A 23,989-nucleotide genomic window follows, 5' to 3' on the forward strand; every position below is an offset into this window, starting at 1 on the left:
ACCTATTTTAGCTGATCAAGTCTCCGTGACATCAGTGGAATGAACGAATGAAAATTGCATGCATTACTTTTAAAAATACATCCCTTCTGTATATATAGTGAGCAGATTCTTATAATAAAAATAACCTTTTTTAAAAAAAGTTGAAAGAATGTATTTTACACTGTATTAATAAAGTAGAGACAGAATAATGTAAAATACAAACATAGGATTACATTATATAAAACATAGGAGCCTTAAAGAGAAGGAGCATTAAGTAGCAATAGTAACTAATGATCTATGTTGATCATGAGACTTTGTAAAGTGTGTCACCAGCTTCCTCTTCCTCCAAGAGATGGTGCTAGAAATAGAATGAGTCTCTCTCTGTAGCTTGTCTGTGTAGCAATAAGTGGTTATGAAAACACAGGGAGAGGCCTCTTCTACGGCTAATGAAGCCAAATAAGGGAGGGAAGGGATGGTAGGCGGCTCTTCAAGTTGAAGAGAGAAAATTCTCCAGCTATTGCTGTTTTATTTAGGAATGGCCATACACTCAATGTAAAGGGGAGGAGAGAGGAAAAACTATAGAGATAGGAGAAAATAAAGAAGCTCTCACCTGCTGCTCAGCTACTACCTTTCTCCACTACACTAACCAAAAGAATAGAAGAAGAGTATTCAGTAGAAGAGAGAGAAAGTCCCTATCTACCCCTCCCCCCTCCAGAATGATACAAGGGTACAAAGACTGAGGTGGGGGAGAATGTTAGATCTTGGGTTAAGCAAACCAAACCAAACATAATCACAAGTAACTTTTTTTTTTGGGGGGGGGGGGGGTGGTAATACAAAGAAAGTCACTATTTTGGTAAAAAATGGGAAAGTGACGTTTTGTTCACCAGAGTTAGAGACAAGCGCGTACATCTCCTGTTTTACACCAGTGTCACCAAAAGCAAAAAAAAAAATTAAATTAAATTAAAAAATGGTAATTTGAAGTGTCACTTTACCATAATGCATGAGAAATGTGAGACGGAATCTCCTAAAAATAACAATCTTCAGATAAAGAGAATGCATTTTCTTTGATAGTACACCAATGAAACATCCTTCAAGATTGCTCCTGTGCTTGCACGACAAAGGAAAACTTTTGTTACCTGTGTGATTGTGAAAGAAAAAGTGACAGAAGCAACTCATTCAAAAAGTTCCAAACGAAGCAAGAAATTATGCATAGAATTAATAACATACAACTGATGAAAATGGATAGAAGAGGGCAGAAGAAAGTGGGTAGAAAAGCAAAATCACTGTCAGAAGATGTTTGTTGACTGTTACAAATAATTTTGAATCAGCATGAATTTTTGACAAATCAACATGTCATTGACATGGCTCAAATCGTGATATTTGTGCATATGGTATTTAAAATCAGCAGTGCAAATTAATACATTTTGATGACATTAACGTTGCAGAAGGAAACAAGAGAGGAAGATAATTAAGTATGTTATTGAATGGAAAGTAATGATAACAAAACTAGTTTCTATAACAACAGATGGAGCACCAGCTATGTTTGGATCCAAAGCTTCATTGCTCATCAATAAGCACTCAGAGGAAAAATCATAGACTTGACAAATGTTAAGGGGATTATTAGTAAAAAATATTAACTCCACTCAAATCAGAGGCCTTCAGCATCAAAATCTATTTGATGAACTTGAGGCAGCTTGTGAAGATATGATTCTGCACAGTGAGGTGAGGTAGCTGAGGTAGAGTCGATTTTGAAAAGGTGTTTTGATCTTTTATCAGAGATCAGAATATTCTTGGCATCAAGAAATGAAAAATGTGATGAACTTTCTGACAGGCATGGTTGCTTGAATTTGCATTCCTGATCAACCTTACTACAAAAAAAAAAAAAGGGATGACTGAACTCAGTCAAGAATTGAAGGGGAAATATTATACACATAGTAAGTGTGATGAATCATTTAAAGTGATGTTGGGTTTGTGGATAGTGCAAATGAAAAAGAAAATATCACAGTATCTCAGCTGTTTGGCATTACACACTTCACATTACAGCATGGAAACAACGCAGAGAAGTATGAAAAAAATAAAAATAAACTGACAAACACACAGAAATGCTCCAGGCAGATGTGTATACTGATCACTTTTAAAAAGTGAAAGACTTAGAAAAGTTGAGCCACCAGGGAAGGTTGTTTCATTCCTTTCATGATAATTAGCATCAAGAGCTGGCTGGCAAAGTGAATGAATTGTTATATTTGAATGGTGATGCATTACAAAGGGAAATTGTCACTGAAAGCCAGAAAGCCAGGATGTTGAATTGTGTATATATTAATGGACAAAAAAGTGTCCAGCATTGCTGGCATTTTTTATGAATGTGAATGTTCTCTGCACATTAGTCCTGGTCTGCACTCTCCGTAATGAAAACATACATATGTGTGATGGGGTGTGCTCCCTACACTCGCCCCTGAAAGGGTTAACGTAGGCCAGATTGGCCAATTAACCCAATGGGCATCCAGTTTTTCAACATTTAATGTATAATAGGAAATAGCCACCTTAATGCATTTCTCCAAATGTTTGTCAGTCATATTGTCACAGGGTCCACTCACTGCTAAGGCATCTCCTCCTGATTGCTTGAGGATTAGCTCTTCACAGGTCCAATGTCCCCTTCTGTCGCTTCCTTTCCCTGGGGTCTCTCTCTTCCTCTAGGGCAGGGGTGGCCAACCTGCAATTCGTGAGCCACATGCAGCTCTTTGCTCAGACAAATGCAGTGCTCGGGAGAAGAGGGGAAGTGAAATTGACGAGGGCATGGTAACTGCGGCTCTTTGTCTCTCACTGGTTGGCCACCCCTGCTCTAGGGTTCTGGGTGCTCCTTCATGAGTTAGCCCTCCAGCCAAGTCAGTATGGTCTTTTACCTCCAGAGTATCAAAGTCCTTCTATACAGAATGGCAGTCTTCCCGTCACTGCCCTGACCATGTGACTGCTCCAGCAGTTGTTAGGGGAAACAGGGCCTGCCCTCTACCTGCCCTTGGGGGAGATTTAGGTTGAGAGGATAGCTCTAATTAAGGGAAGCTCACCTGTGCAAGAACAGGTGGGGCTTCTATAAAGCCTGGGAGCTGATAGTAGAAAGGGGCCTGCAGGGGAAACTGTCTGCAGTTACTCCCTGGAAGGAGGATGTATGGCCTGGTAAACTGAGAGGGGTGGGGAGTCAGAAGGTAGAGTTGAGAAATAGGAAGATGTAGGAAGGAGTTCAAGGGAGGAACACCATAGTCTGGGAATGAGCAGGTCACCATTGCTAGAGATAGAGTGCCTGGACTGGAACTCAGAATAGAGGGTAGGCCCCGTTTCCACAATATTATGAATATAGGAATTTCACTATATTCTGGAAGCTCAGGTTGAGAATAGAGTGTAGTTGTCTACAATAGTTCACCACAGAAGCTCTCTAGTTTGTTTTATTAAAGTTTTATTCCTATCTCATTCACTGGTTTGTTATTTAATGAACTCCAAGATCATTACATGATGTCACAGTGCTGAATGAAACAGAAACAGAAGTTAACTCCCGTGTTTGCAACTGAAAGCAGAGACAAGGGAAGCATATGGAGCAGCAAACAGAGAACAACAAATGCTTTTGTGTGTATTTTGTGAGCACAATGGTAGCTTGACTAGCTTAAGAAGGGGAAAAAATGCCAAAGATGGATGTGTTGCAACCTCCATCCAGTCTACAATTGTCAGACAATGTTGTAGAGAACTGGAGAAAATTCAGAGATTTGAATTGTATTTAACAGTCATAGAGACAGAGGAGAAAAATGATAAAGTAAAATCATCAGTGTTTTTGCATGTCGTTGGAGAGGAAGCATTGGATATTTATAACAACTTTAAGTTTGAAGAAGATGAAAGCATGAAGTTAAGTAAAATATTGACTAAATTTGAGGAATATTGCATGCCAAAAAGTAATGAAACCTTTGAGAAACACAATTTTTTTACATGCATGCAAACAACTGATGACACCATAGAGCAATATATCACAGAATTAAAGAAACTCAGTAAAACTTGTGACTTTGGTGAGTTGACAGAATCTCTGGTCGGAGAAAGAATAATTTGTGGCATTAAAGATAATGTGTTAAGAGAGAGATTGCTCCTTGAAGGAGATTTAACTTTAGAAAAAGCTCTCCTGATACGCAGGGCATTAGAAGCTGTGAAAGAACAAGCCCAGGAGCTGAACTCACCAGAGCAGGTTATCCATGTAGAAAGTACTAAATAATATAGTCAGATTAGGTCAAATAAAAAAGTGGAACCACTCGCTATGAAAACCACTGCCAGGGGGATGATTGGATACAGACGGTTACATGGAAGGTGTGGATCAGAGCATGGCCCCAAACAGTGTGTTGCCTTTGGGAAATTTTGTCATAAATGTGCGGGGAATAAACATTTTGCAAAACACTGCAGATCCTAAATGCAGAAAACTCAAGTGCATTCCGTTGAAGACAATCTGGCTAAGGGGTTTTTCATAAACATATTGGGATTAAGCAAGCTTAATGAAGGGGAATGGATATTGCCTGTGAAAGTGAATGAAACAATTATTCCACTGAAACTGGACACAGGAGCTCAGGTTAATATTCTATCTGAACAAGATTATGAGAGACTGAAAATAAAACCAAAACTTGGATCAACAAAAATAAAAGTAACTGGTTATCCTGGAATAAATATACCAGTAAAGGGGAAGTGCATTGCTTGCATCAACCATAAAAACACCATATACAGGCTTCCATTCACTGTAGTGCCAAAGGAAATGATATCAATTGTAGGCATGGCTGCATGTGAAAAATTCAGTCTGCTCTCACTACCAGATCATACTGAACCTGGCTATGAAGCACTCTTTTGGGAATATCATGACTTGTTTCAAGGGTTGATTTGCTTCCAGGGTAACCATACAATCAAGATAAACAAGCAGGTCCCTCCAGACATCCATCCATGTAGAAAGGTGCCATTTGCACTCTGTGATAAACTCAAGCCTGAGCTTCCAAGGATGAAAGCAATATCAGTAATACAAAAAATTGAGGAGCCAATGGAAAGGGTGATCTGCCTAGTCATTGTGGAGAAAAGTAACAGCCAGCTACACATATGCTTACATCCAAGAGACCTCAAGAAGGCTATAAAAAGAGAACATTTCAAACAACCAGCCAGAGAAGAGATTATGGCTCAGTTTGCAAATGCACAATATTTCAGTAAATTGGATGCATCCTTTAGTTTTTGGCAGCTAAAATTAACTGAAGAAAGCTCAAAATTATGCACATTTAATACTCCATTTGGAAGACGGATTCTTATGCTTACCTTTAGGCATCGCTTCAGCACCAGAGATGCACCAAAAAAACATATATATGATCTCTGAACATCTTCATGGTCTTGGCACCTCAGTGGATAACATCATTATCATCTGGGGCTCAATGAAAGAGGAGCATGATTGTAGACTTTGGGAAGTCCTGGATGCAACTAGAGCTACAAATCTCAAACTAAATAGAGAGAAATGTGTTTTAGGTGTTACAGAACTGACATTTGTTGGGGACGTTGTTTCCAACAAAGGTATAAATCCTGATAAGAGGAAAATTTCAGCAATTAAAATGTCACTCCCCAGTCAAATAAAGATGTCCAACAGTTCCTGGGAATGGTTAATTATCTTGGAAAATTCATATCTAATCTATCTACCAAAGCAGTGGCTTTGATAAAACTACAAAAGAATAAAAATGAATGGTATTGGGGTGCAGAACAGGAAGAATCATAGGAAGGTTTAAACTAACAACTGATACAAGAGCCAATGTTGAAGTTCTATTTCAGTAAAATTTCAGCAGATGCTTCACAGTCTGGGTTAGGTGCAGTGATTTTACAGAAGCATGAGGATTGTTGGCAACCAGTGGCATATTCATCCAAATCACTGACCGAGGGAGAAACCAGATACACACAAATTGAGAAGGAGCTTTTAGGAATATTGCTTGCCTGTGAGAGATTCAATCAGTATATTTATGGCTAGACAGTGGAAGATGAAATGGACCACAAGCCCCATATAAAGCCCCATATAAAGCTGCAAAAGTATGATTTCATTGTGATCTACACGCCCGGTAAATTCGTGTGCACTGCAGATGCACTTTCCAGAACAGTGATTCCCACTACAAAACCAGAGAAGACTTTAGAAATAGAGATGCAAGCCTAAGTAAATGTGATTGTAAAGTCAATTCACGTAGCTAACAGGAAACTGGAACAATAAGAGGGGAAACAGAGAAAAATGAATTGTTGAGGATCCTTAAGAAGTGATAATTAAAGGTTGGCCTGGAGAAATAAGCAGTTGCTGTCCAAGTATAAGAGACCATTGGAACTGCAAACATGAATTTACTGTGATAGATGGGGTGATTTTCAAGGGCAGCAAGGTTGTAATTCCAGTGAGCCTCTGAAAGAAATGCTACAGAAGATCCACAAGGCTCATTTAGGAATTGAGAATTGCAAACAACAAGCATGAGAGGTGCTGTATTGACCACGGAAAAATCATCACATTACTAATGTGATAGGAAACTACTTTTCATGCTTGAAATATAAGCCATGCCAACAGCCAGAGCCACTGAGACTTCATCCAGTTCCACAAAGGCTTTGTGAGAAAGTAAGCACTGATTTATTTACCTAGCAAAGGATTATTTAATAGTCACAGATTATTTTTCTCTGTATCCAGAAATTTGCACACTGCACAGTACTAGTAGTAAGTCTGTGATAGCTGGCATGAAGGGAATCTTCTCTACATATGGAATTCCAGATGAAGTCTTTAGTGATAATGGGCCACAACTTTCCAGTGCAGATTTTAGGCAGTTTGCCATAGATTGGGATTTTCATCACAAAATATCAAGTCCAAATTACCCCTAATCAAATGGACGTGTGGAAAGTTCTATGCAGAGAGTAAAGAACCTTATGAAAAAGTCTTTCAACAGTGGGGTGATTTGTATAAAGTTTTACTTGTTTGCCAAAGTAGACCTTTGGAGAATGGCTTTTCTCCAACTCAGCTGTTAATGGGAAGAAGGATCAGATGTAATGTATCAATCACTGAAATCTTGCTGAAATCTCATAACAATTAAACCATATAGAAGATGAAAGACAATCAGAAATGGAAGCAGAAATATTATTTTGACAAAAGGGCCCAGGATCTCCCATCTCTTAACCCAAGCAATAGAGCGTGCCTGAGGAATCACACTTCTAATACTTGGGACCAAACTAGTACCATTAAAAAACAGCTGCATCCAAGATTTTATGTAGTCCAGACAAAGCTGGGGGACACATTTTGACATAATGAAAGAGATCTAAGAGTAATCCCAGAAAGTTCCAAAACACTGACAGTAGATGTGGACTCTGGCGTTTCTCAACTGACCATTTATCATCAACAGACAAAGAAGAAACAGGCAAGGGACAAGAGAACAACTCAGACACTAATGAAAGGCTGATACTGAGAAAATCAGAGAGGGAGATTAAATGTCCTGAAAGACACACAGAGACTTGCTAACTTGTTTGGAGAAGGGATATTTGAGGAAAGTAAGTGATAAAGACTCACTCAAGAGTGATGTGCTGGTAACCTCTCTCTTCTCTAGTTAGTTGACACATGAGGTTTACGGAAATGTCCTAGATGGTTCGAGAATTTAATATATGTGTTATTAGATACTTGTTAGATGTTTATATATATGTGTATATAAGAGCTAATGTCTCTTTTTAAGGGGAAAGACATAGAGATATGTTTGTGGAAAATTATAATTTAGAGACGTTCCCTCATAAGAGATGGTATTATGAATACAGGTATTTGGAGATGTGCCCTGGAAGCTGAGATTGAGAACACAGTGTAGTTGTGTACAGCAGCTCACCACAGCTCTAGTTTGTTTTATTAAAAGTTTTATTCCTATTTTATTCACTGGCCTGTTGTTTAATGAATGCCAAGATCATTACAGGAAATGCTGAGAAGAAGGGTTGGTCTTAGGTCCCACCCCTCAAAAGGATTTAAGTATCTAACTTCAGGATAGAGGGAGGTGCCTATTTCTGTTTGGGATTCACAGCCGGAGCTAGCTACCAAAGTCAGGTAAGCCCTCTCTCAATCTCAAAAAAAAAAAAAAAAAAAAACCCCAAAACATAAAACCCTGAGGAGGAGATGGAGTCTTTATACCCAATAGCCCGTGTCAACTGTCAACCAGTGGGCGACAGACTCATTCTCACTTACTCTTGTGCCCGTCACTATTTAAGTATTTTACACAAAGCAGAACAGTTGCAACTTGAGAGAGACCTCACCCCATAATACCCTACAGCCCAGTGGTTAGGGGACTCTCTGGGTAGGTGAGATTTCCCTATTTCCCTATTTGAAATCAGGTTTGCTGGGTATTTGAGCTTGTATCTCCCACATCCCAGGTGAGGGCTTTAACCACTAGACTATTTTGCAAACAGGGGGCCATAGCCACCACCTCCTTGGCTATATTTTGTGTGGGTTAAGTGAGCTCTGAAGCTGCATACTGGATCAGGCCCTGCAGGTTAGATAGGCAGGGGAACATACAGTCTGAGAATCCCAGCAGGGTTTAGCTACCAAGCAGCTCAGCAGCATCAGGACTTATGTGGCTTTAAGCATATTCACCAGCAGAAATCTAAGTGCCTAGAGGACTTTAGCTGCTTACAGGTTTAGGTGGCAGGGGTTCTGAAGTTCTTAATTTGGACTTACGTCTCTAAAATGGTAATTAGCTCTTAATCACTTTGTGGATCTAGCCTTTGCTCCCACCCAAACTATTATGATGCATAGTAGTATTTATCTTTTATGGTGTTTCAAAGTCAATTGCCAGTGACGTTCTAGTGGTTAAAGCAGAGAACAGGAGTCAAAACAACTGGTTGTATTCCCAGCTCTGTAGCTCTTTTATCATAGAATCATAGAGTTGGAAGGGACCTCAGGAGGTCTTCTAGTCCAACCCCCTGCTCAAAACAGGACTAACCTCAGCTAAATAATCCCAGTGAGGGTTTTGTCAAGCCGCATCTTAAAAACCTCTAAAGATGGAGATTCCACCACCTCTCTAGGTAACCAGATCTTGCACAACTTATTTAGGCCATTTGTTTATTAACCTGGGTGCCTAAAATTTGACAGTCAATTCCATATTTATATTTATATTTAGGGTCTTAATTTTCAGAAACACTGAATACCTTCAGGTCTTACTGGAGTCAACGGAATTGGTGGTATGTAAATCAGGATCTTATTTAAATGCCAATCTTTAATCATGTTTGTTTTAAAGTGTTAGTCCTAAGTGTTTTGTATATATATAATCTTATCCTTTTCTTGTGCATCCAACATTTCACATTAATTCAGTGGGAGTTTTTAGTGCACAAAGGATGTATGATGAGTCCCATAGATTTTGTTAAATAGAATATTTAAAAAAAACCCTTAAAAATTAGGTCAGGACTCACCAGCAAATATTTATTTAAACTTAATTCCCCTCCCTCCTATTTTTCCTGCTGCTCTCAGAGGTTGCTTTAGTGTCATTCACTAATATTAAAAATCTAACTGCAAGCTGCAAAATAGGGCTAAAAATGCCCTGAAACAAGGGATTTATGCCAAAGCTTCTATATCTCCTTGAACAGTAAAAACTATTCATAATTAGAGAGTCATATTATCACACTACACTGAAGACCAAGGAAAGTAATGACTATTTACCATTTAATATAATTATAATTATTATTTATATAGCATCAGTGAGTACTATGTGGAGCAAGTAGAGATACCCTGAAGAGCTTAAAATCTGGTTGAGATGAGAACAAGCAGAAGGAAAAAAGAACTCAAAGAGGGGCAGAAAGGAATAGGACAGGCGATGTGACATTATGGCACTCTCTGTGAGGCCCCTTTCTATGTTTCTCCAAGTTGATTCAAAGAAGCGCCCAAGTGTAGACTTTCATAGCAATCTGCTTAGATGATCTATTTGCTAAGACTAACAGTATGTCTGTGATGATGGGACTGGGTGTATGTTGCTGCTTTACATGATAGGTTGGCCAGGCTTATGTACTTTGCAGCGTTAGTGCTGTTGTACTGCTGGGTGTCTGTTCCTCATGGATTGTGAATCAAGGCTCAATGGTACCTATGGGAGTCAGATTTCCCAGCTCCCACAGAAATTCAATAGGCACCCTGCTTTCCTGGGTGCCTTGAAAATCTTATCCTTAGCTGTGAGGAAACCCAGGATGGTAGACTGGCACATTTTGCAATGAAATCTAAATAAATGAATAAATAAAATAATAGTAATGCCTATATCATAGTCCCTTTGTCCTAGGTTCCGTACAAACATGAGAAGAGACAATCCATACCTTCCCCACCGAATTTAATCAGACTAGACAAAAGGTGGGGGAAAGGAATTCTTACTATCCCCAAGACATAGAGAGATCAAGTGAGTAGCCTGAGGTTACAGGAAGCTGGGCAAAACCAAGTACATATGCAGTATGCATTATATCTTAACTATAAGATCAATCTTCCTGCTTGGGAAGTTAATAAGCATTTTAAGGATAACAAATGAGCTTACAAATAGTAATAAAGTATCTCCAACATATTGGAACCAGTTATATATTTGCAACATAAAAGGTGTTTTATGTAGGGAAAAAACAAATTTACTTAATCGGTTTGCAAACATCTCATTATTTTATTGTTAAGTTTCCTCCCATTCACATAGTTACTCTTATTTTTAATGATCAATTTCATGCATTCTGACAGAGTAGCTGCTTTTAACATATTTTCAAAATTACTTCCAGTAACAGCCCAAACTCTCCCTATTGCATTATTGTGCTAGTTCAAAGGAGGGATAAACACAGACACACAATCCAAACTTCAATTAGGAAAACAAAAAATAACTTGGTTTAGAATCCAGTCAGAATTTTGGGATATGCCCAAAATTTGACAAGAACTGACCTGGAAATGAATGTGCCAAGGTACTCTATGTTTTTGTTCCTCATAAGTCTTCCAAATTAGTCATGTGCAGTGAACCGTGCATCAAAACGTTTTCTGATTTAAAAATCAGGAGGGCCAAAATGCACTTCATTATTAACTCTTTCTATTTTTTAATTTTGAATAGATCATAATAAACAACCACCCTTTTTGTAAAGCCAAATCAGTATGTTCCAGATTGTATTTTTAGCTACTAATATTTTTTAAATGTATGGAATATAAACTTTTTGCTTTACACAATTATTTTTTCCTTTAAAGTTCAAGTGCATAGCGTTCATTGAACAGCTGCCGATGGAGACCCACTTTTCCCCCAAACAAATAATGATGCAGAAGTTTTTGGACATATCCTACAGAACTGGATTTGTAGAGTTTCAATAGCACAACTCTAGCCAGCAAAGCCACTCCTGTGAAATCTTGACAGGATAGAAGCTGATTGCCTACTCTAGAGGTTGAATTCTGTTACTCATATTCACAATGAACCATACTTCCCCACACGTGCAATCTCATTGATTTCAATAGAATAAAAAGCACAGTGTGAATAAGAGGTACAGAAATGGTTGCCTAATGATTAGAGGCACTGTGGGATAATTGGAGTAGAAATTGCCAAGATGATTGATAAAGAAAAAGAATATAATGCACCACTTTCAGAGTCCCTAAACTTTTCTTGTTTTTTGTTTTAAAATGTAATAAATGTGAACATTTAACATCCAGGATGGGTTTTATATGGTTTTCTGTTGTCTGAAACAGATGGTGGCTACTATTTTTCCTACAAAGATGTAAACACTTTGTTTGTTGCATGTTTGATTTAAGCAAAATAAAGCCAAGCTGAAGTTCAAATGTTCTTTGACCTCTCTCTTTAAAAAAAGAACAAAACAAAACAAAAAAAATAAGGGCCAAATCCTCCCTCTCCCTATACCAGGTGTCTGAGTTTGGCAGAAGGCAGTTCTACAGGAAAAGTAGAGAACGGGGAAGAAAGGAATTCCTGCATACATACCCATGCTGCAGAGTGGAGACTGTGCAGCTGGCACTGCAACCCTGAGGCTGCCAAAGTAGCCCCTCTTCCTGTTAGACCCTGCTCCGGAGAGGTCAATGACCGGTGGCTCAGTTTAGTAGCAGACCCTCTCGTCCTGTCCCTGCTCCTCTCACAACTCATCTCTCCTCAGCTCCAAAATCTATTGCACAGGCTCTTGCACAATGGTTCTAAAAATCCTGCCCCAAACCATCCTGAGGTGAAACTGCACCAACCCAGTACAGTTGTATGCAGGGCCTTCATTGGCAACCCTGAGCTTTTAAATGTAACAAAGCAATTTGATCCAGTGGGATCACCTTTCATTCCTCTAACAGGGTAGGTATATACCCTGTGGGAATGGTTTTTATATTTATTTATATTATATAATATAATATATATTATGAATGGTGTTCAAAACATAGCCCTGGTATAAATCTGCTGAATTCAGTGCCTTTATACTGGGGCTAAATGTATATACTGCAGGTGTCTGGTGATTAAATCAAAACACAGATTATATGTCAGAAAATACAGCACATCTTGCAAATATAAAAACAGGTTTCTTTAAAAAGTCAGCATAACAAAAGGCTGAAGCCATAACACAGTGATAGCTGATCCTATACACTTCATAAAGATATTTTATTTCACATGCTTTCAGCCCACACAGAACCATATTCTTCCTCATTCATCATTTTGATATCTTCAAAGAGTTTGTCCTCAGTAGAGTGTGTGTGTTTGTGTGAGATAGAGACAGAGACAGAGACCGAGGGTGAAGGGATGGCAGATACCATTCCCCTCTTACCGGATCTCAAAAGGAGTGGGCTCTTAAGTAAGGGTTACTTCTTGTCCATTCAGTTTTCTCTATTAGAGTGGCATTGGGAGGACCTACCCTGGCAGCAGGGAGTGGCACAGTCTGCAGCCCTGATGAAAACTACAGGTCCAGAAGCCTTTGCAGCTATTCAGAAGGGAAGACTCTGTAATTCAGCAGTCAGTGTAACAATAAGTGAATGGATAGCAGCACCAGCACAGAGCAGCCAGGGTCAGCCAAGTCTGCACCTCACTGGATTTTAGTGGGCACCACCCACCACTTCCCCTAACACATACACAACCTTGCAGTGCAGACTTTTGGGGGTAGAGTAGCGGGTCCTTCAGACCTTTCGGATGTTCTTTCTTCAGGACTATGGTGCCCACAGCTTTGCTGTACTCCGATGAGGCCAGTTTGTTCTGAACAATCATTCAACCTTTAGACCTGATTTAAACGTTGATATTATGTCAAGGTTGAAGTGATTTAGAATCACTTGCTGTCCAACTTGTGTGATTTTGATTTTCCAAGATAGCAATACCATTGTCTTGTGTATAGTCAAATTAAATATGAAATATCTAGCCATTGACATCTAAATTCTTAAATACAGTAACTATCCAAAACATACTTTTAAGTTTCAGAATGATAGTGGAAGTAGGCAGCTGCTTCTATCATCACAGAGATTTAAAACAAAAAAGTCCTCTGAGACAGTTTGTTTATTAAGATTAGGAACACTTCAAGGCTGGGAATGTCTCTTAATAGATCTATGTTTAGTGCCAAGTAGTTTGAGGTCCTGATCTCTGCTGGTATGTTTAGGTGTTACTAGAATAGTAAATAATAATTTATTACAAAACAAAACAAAAGAAAATAATTAGTGTTTTACCTTCAAACACTGCTTCTTCCATATGCAAGAACAACTCTTTCTGAACCAAGAATTAAGATAAAGATTTAGGATTAGAAGGATGTTAGGCTGCTGAAAAAGAAAAAGTATTTCTGGACAGAGCAGCTAACTTTTCTATGCATAGTTTGTTATAGATGTCACTCTGATATGTTGTACTGACTCTGTCCTACAAGCAGTGAACTTTCCTATTTCACTGCTATACTAGGAAGTGCAGAATTAAGAGATTTGTAGGTAATCCCTTTAGTGCAGTTTTGTTCATTTTATGATGCAATATTATGAGACTGCTGAAGAGTTCTTTCTCTGTGGGTCCTCATCTGTGACTAAGAACCTGATAACCACTAGCATGGAGGAAAGAAGCTGGTGAGTTTTTCAGAGGTCTACGGATCCGACTCTGATTTAAGCATTTGCCATTTGTTGGTTTAGGGTAGATGCTGAGGACTTGATTAATCTCTGCTATTATATGGGATGTAAATTTCACTTCTTTCCAATTTCTCTCCTCCCTGTACCAGCAAAGGCAGTTGGATCAGTGGTGTCACTCCTTTCCTAGTGCTTGCTACCATTTGCCCTTTCCTATGTGTGTGTGGGGGGGGGGGCAGATTTAACATGAAGGTGGGGTTCTATAGGAGCCCTACTTTCATAGGTTGCCAGGAGGTTGTGTTGATGATCTCATCTCCTGAGCGACCAGGCCACATCCCTTCTTGGGCCAGCCTCAATGTTTTTCTGTTGTATGCTATTTAGGTTCCCATATCATACCCATCACCAAGGAACCTGACTGTCTTCTGGAGTGATAAATAAGCACAGGCCAATCTGACTGACTCCAGGACCCCTGATGATATAGAACTGTGGCCAACTTGCAATACTACCCCTCACCTCAGTCCTTCTCGGTGGACTCTCCACCAGTGAGTATCTGCAACCTGTTTTTCCCAGTAGAAAGCAATTATCCTAGACTAATAAATTCAGAGCCGCTGACTAAGGAGCTAAGGGAAGTGAATTTTCCAATAATTTAAAACAGAAGTGTGCTTGTTTGTAATGTATAAACTCTGCTTGTATAGTGCAAAGAACTAGTTAATCTATATGGGAATCGCTGCTATCTGCTGGATGGAAACAGAAATGCCCAGCTGTGTAACATAGTTCCTACACTTCTGGCAGTTACTTTTAACCACTAGAGCTGTGTCATATATTTTTCAAAAGCTTTGCAGCAGACCATGAAAGCAAACTTTTTAGAACTGAGGAGCACTTGTGTGCTCAAAAAATGCCTATTCCTATGCCCAGTTACAGTGGCTGTGCATGCAAATTGGCTATTTACAAGCATATTTGACCTTTTATATTCTAAGTTTACCAGACAAGACCTCTATTTTCCTAAATGATTGTACAGTACCTAGCACAATTTATCCATAAATAACATTAGTACGAATGTACATACCTAAGTGGCCATTTCCACTTGCAAATATCTAATCTGAGAGTGTTGGTTTAGCAAATACATATATAAACACAGGCATGAAATTATGCCTGCATATCTGCATTCTCAAGCAGAGATGTTTTGGGTTTATTGTTTTGTTTTTTTGTAAGTGCCTTTCGGTGTTCTATTTTTAGAAATGGAAGTTTATGCATGATTTACCCTCCTGACCACCAGGAAATGTTTGCCCCTTATCTAGCACAAAATCAAATTTCTTCTTCAGAGAAACTCAGTGTTAAAAGTTAAAAAAACTTAAAATAAATTGTCATGTATTCAAGTTGATACCCTTTGAGTAACCTCATGTTAATTGATGTAGAGATTCAGATCTAATTTGTGAGGTTTTATTTTGAACAACTTTGTGAACCTGATAAAAGGGATAAAAAAACAGAATTCTAAAGAAGCAGATAGGATTCAGTAACTGGAGCCTTATCTCAAGATTGCAAATTTAATCTCAGTATTATAAAGTGAAACTTTTCATCTTTACTTTTTATAGATGGTGAAACACAGCTACATGACTGATTCATTTGACTATGAACAGTAGATGCATTATTATGTCTACGTTTCCCTTTTTCTCCTCTTTAATTAGAGGTAAGGTTTTCCTTTTTTTCTTTTATGCTGTGAGGAGGTGACAAAAGAGAGGGAAGGTGATTGTGTTTCCATTGTCAACTAGATCTTTCATTTTCACGAAAGCTTGTAAAATCTTATTTTCATCTCTGATGCCTGTCAGTCTTCCTGGGCTTATGTTTCACTTACCTAGGATTTTGTCTATTTCTAATTGGGACCCAATATGAATATGCTATGGATATTGAATCATCCCTGCTGTTTATTTCAGAAGCCCTCCACACTGACAACGTAAAATGACAAGTGCTTCAATTGACAATCCTCTGCTGCAGCAGCTGCATGCATAGTATTCCCCGCCCCCCCTTGCAGGAGCGAGTAAAAACAAAAAAACAAACAAACTACATTTGAAGGAGCCAAATGTAGTCCTGAAAGGGATGGATATGCTAGATCCTGAGCTGAACTCAAGGTTACACTTGTTTTGTGTAAAGCATTTGGGGCTGAAAGGAATCTGGCTGCTGCTTTTGATTTATTTGCTGGCTCCTCCATTTCTGGTTGTGCAAGACACCTCTGAATCTTCTGTACAACCATAATAGTGAATAAGGCGAAGAAAAAAAAGTAAATTAAAATGTAAATCCAGGGTGCTGATGAGAGATGCATTTTCCTCCTTCTGCATGCAGGTGTCTCTCCCAGGATGGTAGTTTTTATACTGTTATCTATCACGTGCAGCAAATTTTATGAGCATATTTACATGCACTGCTTCCTCACTGGTTATGTTACTCCTGAATGGACCCTACTACTATGCTAATAAACTATAGATGAGGTGAATATGTCACCATTGCAGGGGATCCTGAAGAGGTCTCTACCCCACCCTGGCCCACCTTCTTTCTGGAAACGTCAGGGATCTGGAGTGGAGGAGCAAAGGACCAATCTGATATGTATCTGTTACCTCCTTGAGGCACAAACCCTCTGAGCTCAAGCTCTCTTGGGGAAGAGCAGATCCATACTGCCCCCCTGTTCAGGCAAGTAGCTAAGTGCCACTTTTATTCCTACAGATGGGGAATCCCAGATGTGGAGAGGCCACACAGAAGGGAATCTGCTTTCCTTGCATGCACAGAGTACTGGTACATGCAAGCCCTCATTTTGCTACCACCTATGGTGAATTTGGGGACAAGAGAGGGCTGCGTATTGAGCCCTGGATTTACAATATGCACACTGACTGGTCCCAAGCCACTGTGATACAGATACTGCTGTGCAGGAAGTGCTCTGAATATCTGCAAGCACTTTTCAGCTCCAGTGTGACTTTGCTAGTACTTGGAGTAGGAAGGATTCTAGCCCTTCTCTGTCCCAGCAGAAAATCTTTGCAAAAATTCCATTTACTAAAGCTTTGCATGGTGGCAGGGGAAAGGATTTAGCCCTCAATGACCATCCCTTTTTCTCCTCTACAGAAAATATGATATTTTCAGATGATGTCACCTGCTAGTGGCAGCTGTGCAATCCTGCGTATCATTCAGAAATGCAATTTCACAGACTAGCAATTTGAACAGTTGCCAGACTTGTAAATGTTCTTCATTTAAAATGGTATCTGGCGCCTCACATTCCACCAGCCCAGTGCAGGCTGGCCACACAACTCTTTCTGGTTCTTTGTCAATGGTATAGCATATTGATAGTCTTTCCCCACTTAATGCTACTGCAGTTGTGATGAGCAGAGTTACTCAAGCTGAAAGTCCAGTGACTGAAAGGCTGCTGGAGAGCGTTTGCTCGCAGCTTTGAATCTTACTCCCATTTTTGGTCAGAAATAGACACCATCTGTTGACCTTCAGGGCGCGCTGCAACATGGATTAGTTGGCTTGAATTTTAGGGGAAAAGGCAGCTAGATAAGGGTGGTATTTTGTAGGCATGCTGAAATATCCTATCTTTTTGGAAGACGAATCATTTGGTCGACTAAAAAGACTGCGTGCTCGAAGACACTCAATGAACTTTGACTTGAAAGATTTGTCAAAAATGCCTAGAAAATGTGATTGGTGATTTTTCCCCTTTGTCTTTTTCTATAGAAATTGAAATAAATAAGCTACCGTCAGTGGCTACTGGAACTGCAGAAAGAGGATCAGGCTCCAGGAAGGACATGTACTGTGGGAGACTAGAGGCTAAGGTGTAGTTAGGAAAAAACATCAGAGCCTCAGCATCTGACACTGGCCTCTCAATATGGTTTTAATAAAGCTCAGGTTCTTACAACTCTGCCTTCTTGCTAGATCACTCATTTCTATTAAACATGTGAGTCATATTAGTGCTGTTTAAATGCTGCATGTTAGACGACACTGATAAAACTCTTGTTTGGATGGAAATTGACAGATCAAATCTATAGGAGATGCCATGAATACCTGGTGAACATTAATGTGCTTTCAGTTAATGAGTCGCCTGCCAGAGGTGGGTAGCTTCTAGATGGTATTTTGCCCCCAATGCTGCAAAAGCACTCATTGTCTAGGTGAATCAACATCCATTTCTATGCTACAATGACATTCTTATTTGTGCTTACGGAGCACCCCTTAAAAAGAGCAAATTTTTCAAACTTGTGTCTCTAAAGTTAGGCACCTAAGAAAACAGGGGCCTGAGTTTCTGAGCACCTGCAGTTCCCATTTAAGCTAACAGGAACTCATCACCTCTGAAAATTGCAGGTACCTTTATTTTGGTGTCTGACTATAAACTTAGGGGTAAAATCAAGGGACTTTAGGCTTCTGGGTCACCTACGTGCTTTTGAAAAATGTATCCCAGGCACCTAACATTAAGTACTCAGGTTTGACATTTTTAGCTCAAGTGATTGGAGCAGTAAGTCAGTGGCAGAGCTGAGAATAGAGCCCAGGAATCCTGACTCCCAGTCTGAGGATTGCATCTGCATCCCCAATACTGAAGACTTAAATTCCAGACGTTATGATGCCGTTCCAGAAGACACTTCCGGTGGCATTTTCAGGCACTGTTTTTCAGCATTCAGCCCCTATGAGAATATTATAGAGCTGAAGCAGTCTAGACATTACTAAATGGATTAGTAATCCCAAAGACAATTATCAGTAGAAAGTCTTCTTTATCAATAAACAACATAAAGTGGTGCAAGTATCAACTTTATAATCCTAAATGTTTAAACTGAAAGATAACCATCCAAAGATTTAAAACCAAAAGGCCTTAAAATGATTCTATCTGTGTTGGCACAAGACATTTTACTTATTTTTTTTAAAGACTGTTTTATTTTTTTAATGGAATTGTATTACAGTGAATTAATCAATCTAAATTTCTACTTTCTGTAGATTGTCTCATAGCTCTGCTACTTGCTTGAACACTAATTGTGTGCAAGGGTTGAATGACTGCCAGTTCTGGTTGCAGTCTCATTAGCATATTAATAAGTCACGGCCTCGTGCAGGTGCCGGAATGCTGCAACATATTTTGTGACTATTCGTTGCAGCAACAGAGGAAGAGACTTACTTACTTGAGGAAAAAAAAGCTATTATATGCTATAAAACAAACTATTTAGTGCTATAAAATAGATGCAAAGACTTTTGAACAATTATTTCACAAAGAAATTTCGTACTATTTTTCCCTTTACAGTGTGGATACTGAAAATTCAGATCAGGCCAGAATTAAATGGAATATGTTTTGCATCAAACACATTAGAAAACAGACTATAGTTTTGGTAACAGAGACCAAGGAAAATTGTCTGATAATTACCAGATTAGACAAATACAGACCATGTTCCATGAAGAATAAACTAGGATTAAGCTTTTCTTAACTGAATCTGAACAAGCCAGACCCTTACTAATTCAAATAAACAAAAAATAAAAGCACACGCTGGGTAGTCTGCTGATACATACTAGTGGTGACACAATGAAGGGACTGTCTGCATCTTTACCATATATCAGCTTTGGCCTTTTCACCAGTAAAATTTCATCTTACTGTAATGCAAAGACCATTGATTATATTCAAACTATATTTTCAAAACCTTGTTAAAGTAAAATACATTAAATGGTTTTCCTACCCTGTCACATTTATATATCCATGTCCCAGCTAATGGCCAAAGCATATAACACAGTCTGCTTTTTGCAAATAAAATATCATATTTAAGAATAGGAAATTTTTAAATTAGTTAATTTCATCATTTCAGAAGTGATCTCATAGACAGTGTTGACTCATTTCATGCTATGTGACATATTAGATTAGAATACATATTTTATATCCTACCTTAATAGGTCTTGTTAAATCATCCATCCACCCGTGATAGATTAGGAAGACCAAAGTGACCCACACATTTTAAACAAAGCAAGTGCTTGAGCCACAATCAAAGCATCCATTTCCCATTTTATTATCCTAATTAAGCTGCCACTTGGTAGAATCATTACCATTTGTGAGGATTTTTGTGTGTGCGCTAATTATTTTTTCTGTGGTGGAGTGACTGATTTAACAGGGGAAGGTGGAAAGAGGAGCCCATCTCTTTTTACTCTACACATCTTCAAACAGAAGTATACTTAAGGTTTTAATGACATTAAGATTCTCCTAATGTCTTCTGGGGAAATCCTAGTCCCTGCAAAAAGCCTGAGTAAATGAGTTTTTGCATGGGAAAACTACGTGAAGATTGGGAGTAGGAGAGCTATGTGGCAGATTAATTCACCAAATGGGGATAGGCAAAACTAGCACCTCTTGGATGGTTTCATTAGTGTCTGCAGAGCTGGAGCTTTCATTCAAAAGACAAATATATATATATATATATATATATATGTTTGGTTGTAGACCTGTCACCTGTGCTCAGATGAAGCACTGCCTTCCCAATTCTCCCGACAGGCAACCTGAGGAAATGAATTAAGTTGCTCTCAGCTTCATCTGCGTAACCTGGTCTCATAGCTCTAAGGCGCTTGTCTCAATTCCTCTCAGCATAGCCAAATGATGATAATTTAAGGATTTCATTTGATATATAGCCATGCTCACCAAAGAGATCTCCTCCTGAAGCCATCATGCCTCCTGAACATGCTGGGAAGCACAGACACTCTGTTGCCCCTTAGCAGGCTATATAACTCCTTTCTACAGCTAGCCAGCTCAAGTGGTCTCTGCAGCGGATGGAGGGAAAAGGGGAAAGCATTGTTCTTCTCTCCTCCAGATTCCTGACCCTTTAGGAGTCCTTTGTGTCCCGGGGGGGTACTGGCAGAGAATAATCTCTGCCAAGACTGCAGTTGTGGCTTCTGGGACAGTGTTAGGAAAGGCATTTCACACCTTCTTTCCCTTTGCACATCAATGAAAAAGCCAGCTACAGCTTGCTGCTATATGTCAGTATCAAAGTAATGGCCCATTAATGTGCTCTCGACCTCCATGTATCTGGTGATAAGCTGTTTGAGCTGACGTGCTATCCATCTTTCACCTGATGGATCCAGTAGGGCTGCTAGTGTGGCACTGGAAGCTTCTCCTGCCTGGATGCTCTCATTTTCATTGTAATGGAATGATAATTGACTAAGCAGTTTTAATTGGTTTTCTAGCATTTCATCAGGATAAATCTGACACGGTTATCTATTCACAACATCAAGGTACATCAGTAAAAAGGTTTTGAAGCAAAGAAACCATATTTGGTCTTGTAAATCTCAAACATTCATCAAACTGCTCAGAGGTTGTGCAATATACAACTAAAAAGGATACTTCATTGTGCTTGACATGATAATGTAAGATTTTCAACTATCATATGTTGACATCTCAAAGATGAAGAAGATGTATATAAAATAAATGCTATAGAGCATGTTTTTCACCCTTTGGGCTATAGAAGATAGAGAGAGGCCTTCCCACATCCCCTTCCCTAAACTCACCACCAGAGAACAAGGCTTCCCTTTCCCAAACCCCTTTTACTACCCTCTACACACACACACATTCTCTCTCCTTTCTGCACAGTTCTGCAGAAACCACACTCACTAATATTTGATGAAGGAGGCTGGCATCTTTCCTGGGTTAGATTTAAGGATGTAATGACTCACCTGAGGAAAGGGAATCATGTACAGTATGATATTTGATCTAGTGATGAGATGTGTGCTTCTGAGTGGAGAAATTAAGGGTTTCTACTGTACTTTGGTTTGCCCTTTCATCACTTTGCTTTGAAAGTTTTGTGTTAGGTATTTGTGTGAGGCAACCTTAACTGATACCCTACCTAGTGTTTCTGTATATTGAGAAAGACAGAGTACTGAAAGCACCCAGGGAGCTCAGGAGCTCTCAAGGAACACTTTTGATGTCATATAGATGCTCTAGCATTTCAGTTTTCATTTAAAACAAAATTATTTTTTAGATTTCTCTGCTACAAAGAAAATCTAGAAAATATGAAGTGGTTGTTTAATTATACACTGACATTGGATCCAATGGTCACACCTCCTCCATTTCCTTGAGCTAGTTGGCTACTTTCATGAAGCTCCTGGTCTCAAGGGTAGTAGTAATTTGCTTTCTCCAAGATGCTCTCCTATGTCACACACCAACATGTCAACAGTGACTTCTCCAGAAGGGGAGATGAATGGCGTGGGGGATGAGGGTGGTGAGAGACAGAGCAGATGGATTAGTGAAAAACAGGCTGAGCGCTGCCAGAACTAACAAGAGTCTCCCACAGCCACACTTCTATCTGTCAAAGTAGATGTTGCTTTGTCAAAGATCACCTGGATATAAAATATGGGCATTGGCTACCCATTATGCAAAAGTTCTCAAATCATCTCACCAATCAATAGTCTCCAACCATAATCTCTTCCCCTTGTCCCAGACCCCCTCATCAGAAGAACCCTTCCATCACTGTGAGCTACCTGTAGAATTCCAGAGATACAAAGAATGGCTCACTGCAACAGAGGCATTTTTATCTGCTAGCCTATACTGATGGGAACATTTTCAGGTATGATGGCAACAGCAAAAATTACCCTTAATTCTAAATATCTATTTTTTAAAACTGCCCAGAAAGCCAGAACTACTCAAGAGTCATCCCTCTGCCATTGTATATACAGATACATAATATTGTAAAAAATTGTGAGCTTGACACAGGAAAAATTTGAACAAGAGAGCAATCTCAAATAATTCCTATTAAAAAATTGTGAAAAGAAGCCAAACAAAAATTAGACAGAAGATTCAAAAGGCATACAAACAAACTATCTGAAATTTCACACAGAAATACCACATCCACATAAAGAATAACAAAAATTGTTGTCCTGTTTAAAACATATTTTCAATGCGAACTAATATACTCATAATTATGTCCAATTCATGAAATCTTATCATGAAATCTAAACATATAGGGTTATGTTATGGTTAGCTCTGCATGGATGCCTTTCACCCTTCCTTGTGAAAGGGCCAATCATAATTACAGTTTTGTGATCCCATGGGGCAAGGACTGCTCTTTAGCTTATGCAGCCCGCAACTCTAGTGGCTACAAAGAATGGTGGGCAAAGCTATGGCCTTAACTTTCTTCATTAGCCAGACAGATAGTACTAGTGATATATTTAAAGCCTTGATTTCAATGGAGCTATGATAATTTACACTAGCCGAGTGTCTGCTTCTCAGTGTTGGCCTAATTTCCTTTCATTATAGTTCAATGATAAACTTCCACTGACTTCAATGAGAGCAGAGCTAGGCTGACGCTAAGTGCTTCTGAAAATCCCATCCTACACTGGGAAGTATTAAACATCTTTTTTTTAGCTGTTTAGTTCCTAAAATGTTAATTAAATGCAAAAAAGGAAGAGTGCAACTCTCCCCTCCTATTACCCATGCAAAATTATATTTGGTCACAGCAAATTCACAGCAGGCTAGTGAAGGAAAGAAAGACCCAAACAAGCACATTACAGCAACTCACGCAAACCATGAAAAATGCAGAATATTGCAGAACTTGGCTGCACAAGGTAAAACTTAGAAATGCTTGCTAATGTGTCTGCAACATATGAAGCAAGGTACAAGGTCTCGTTGACCTTAGCAGCACTACAAAAGTAACAGGATGAACATCTTTTTGAAAAATGTCATCAATGCATTATGTATGAAACAGATATGTATTCCACTTAAATGGCAGTCAGGCGTGTCTTTCTGTTCCTCTGCTGTTTTTTCTCAACAAAGGCAGAGAAAGTCAATTTCCATTTATTTTTGAGTTATTCTATAAAGCAACATGTTTTACACAATATCCCATTGTAATTTTGATGAAGTACAGAATTGTGCCATATTGTTTTTAAGATTCTGATTAGAGATGTCCTCAAACAAAAATACTTATACAAATTAATATGTGCCTCTTTTTAAAAATAAAAATACTGTAGTTACATTGAACTACATGGTTCCTGGGATTCACAATGGGATAC

Source organism: Emydura macquarii, unplaced genomic scaffold (genome assembly GCF_026122565.2).
Source record: "Emydura macquarii macquarii isolate MOO-44397 ecotype Brisbane River unplaced genomic scaffold, CSIRO-AGI_Emac_v2 contig_2473, whole genome shotgun sequence".
NCBI lineage: Eukaryota > Metazoa > Chordata > Testudines > Chelidae > Emydura > Emydura macquarii.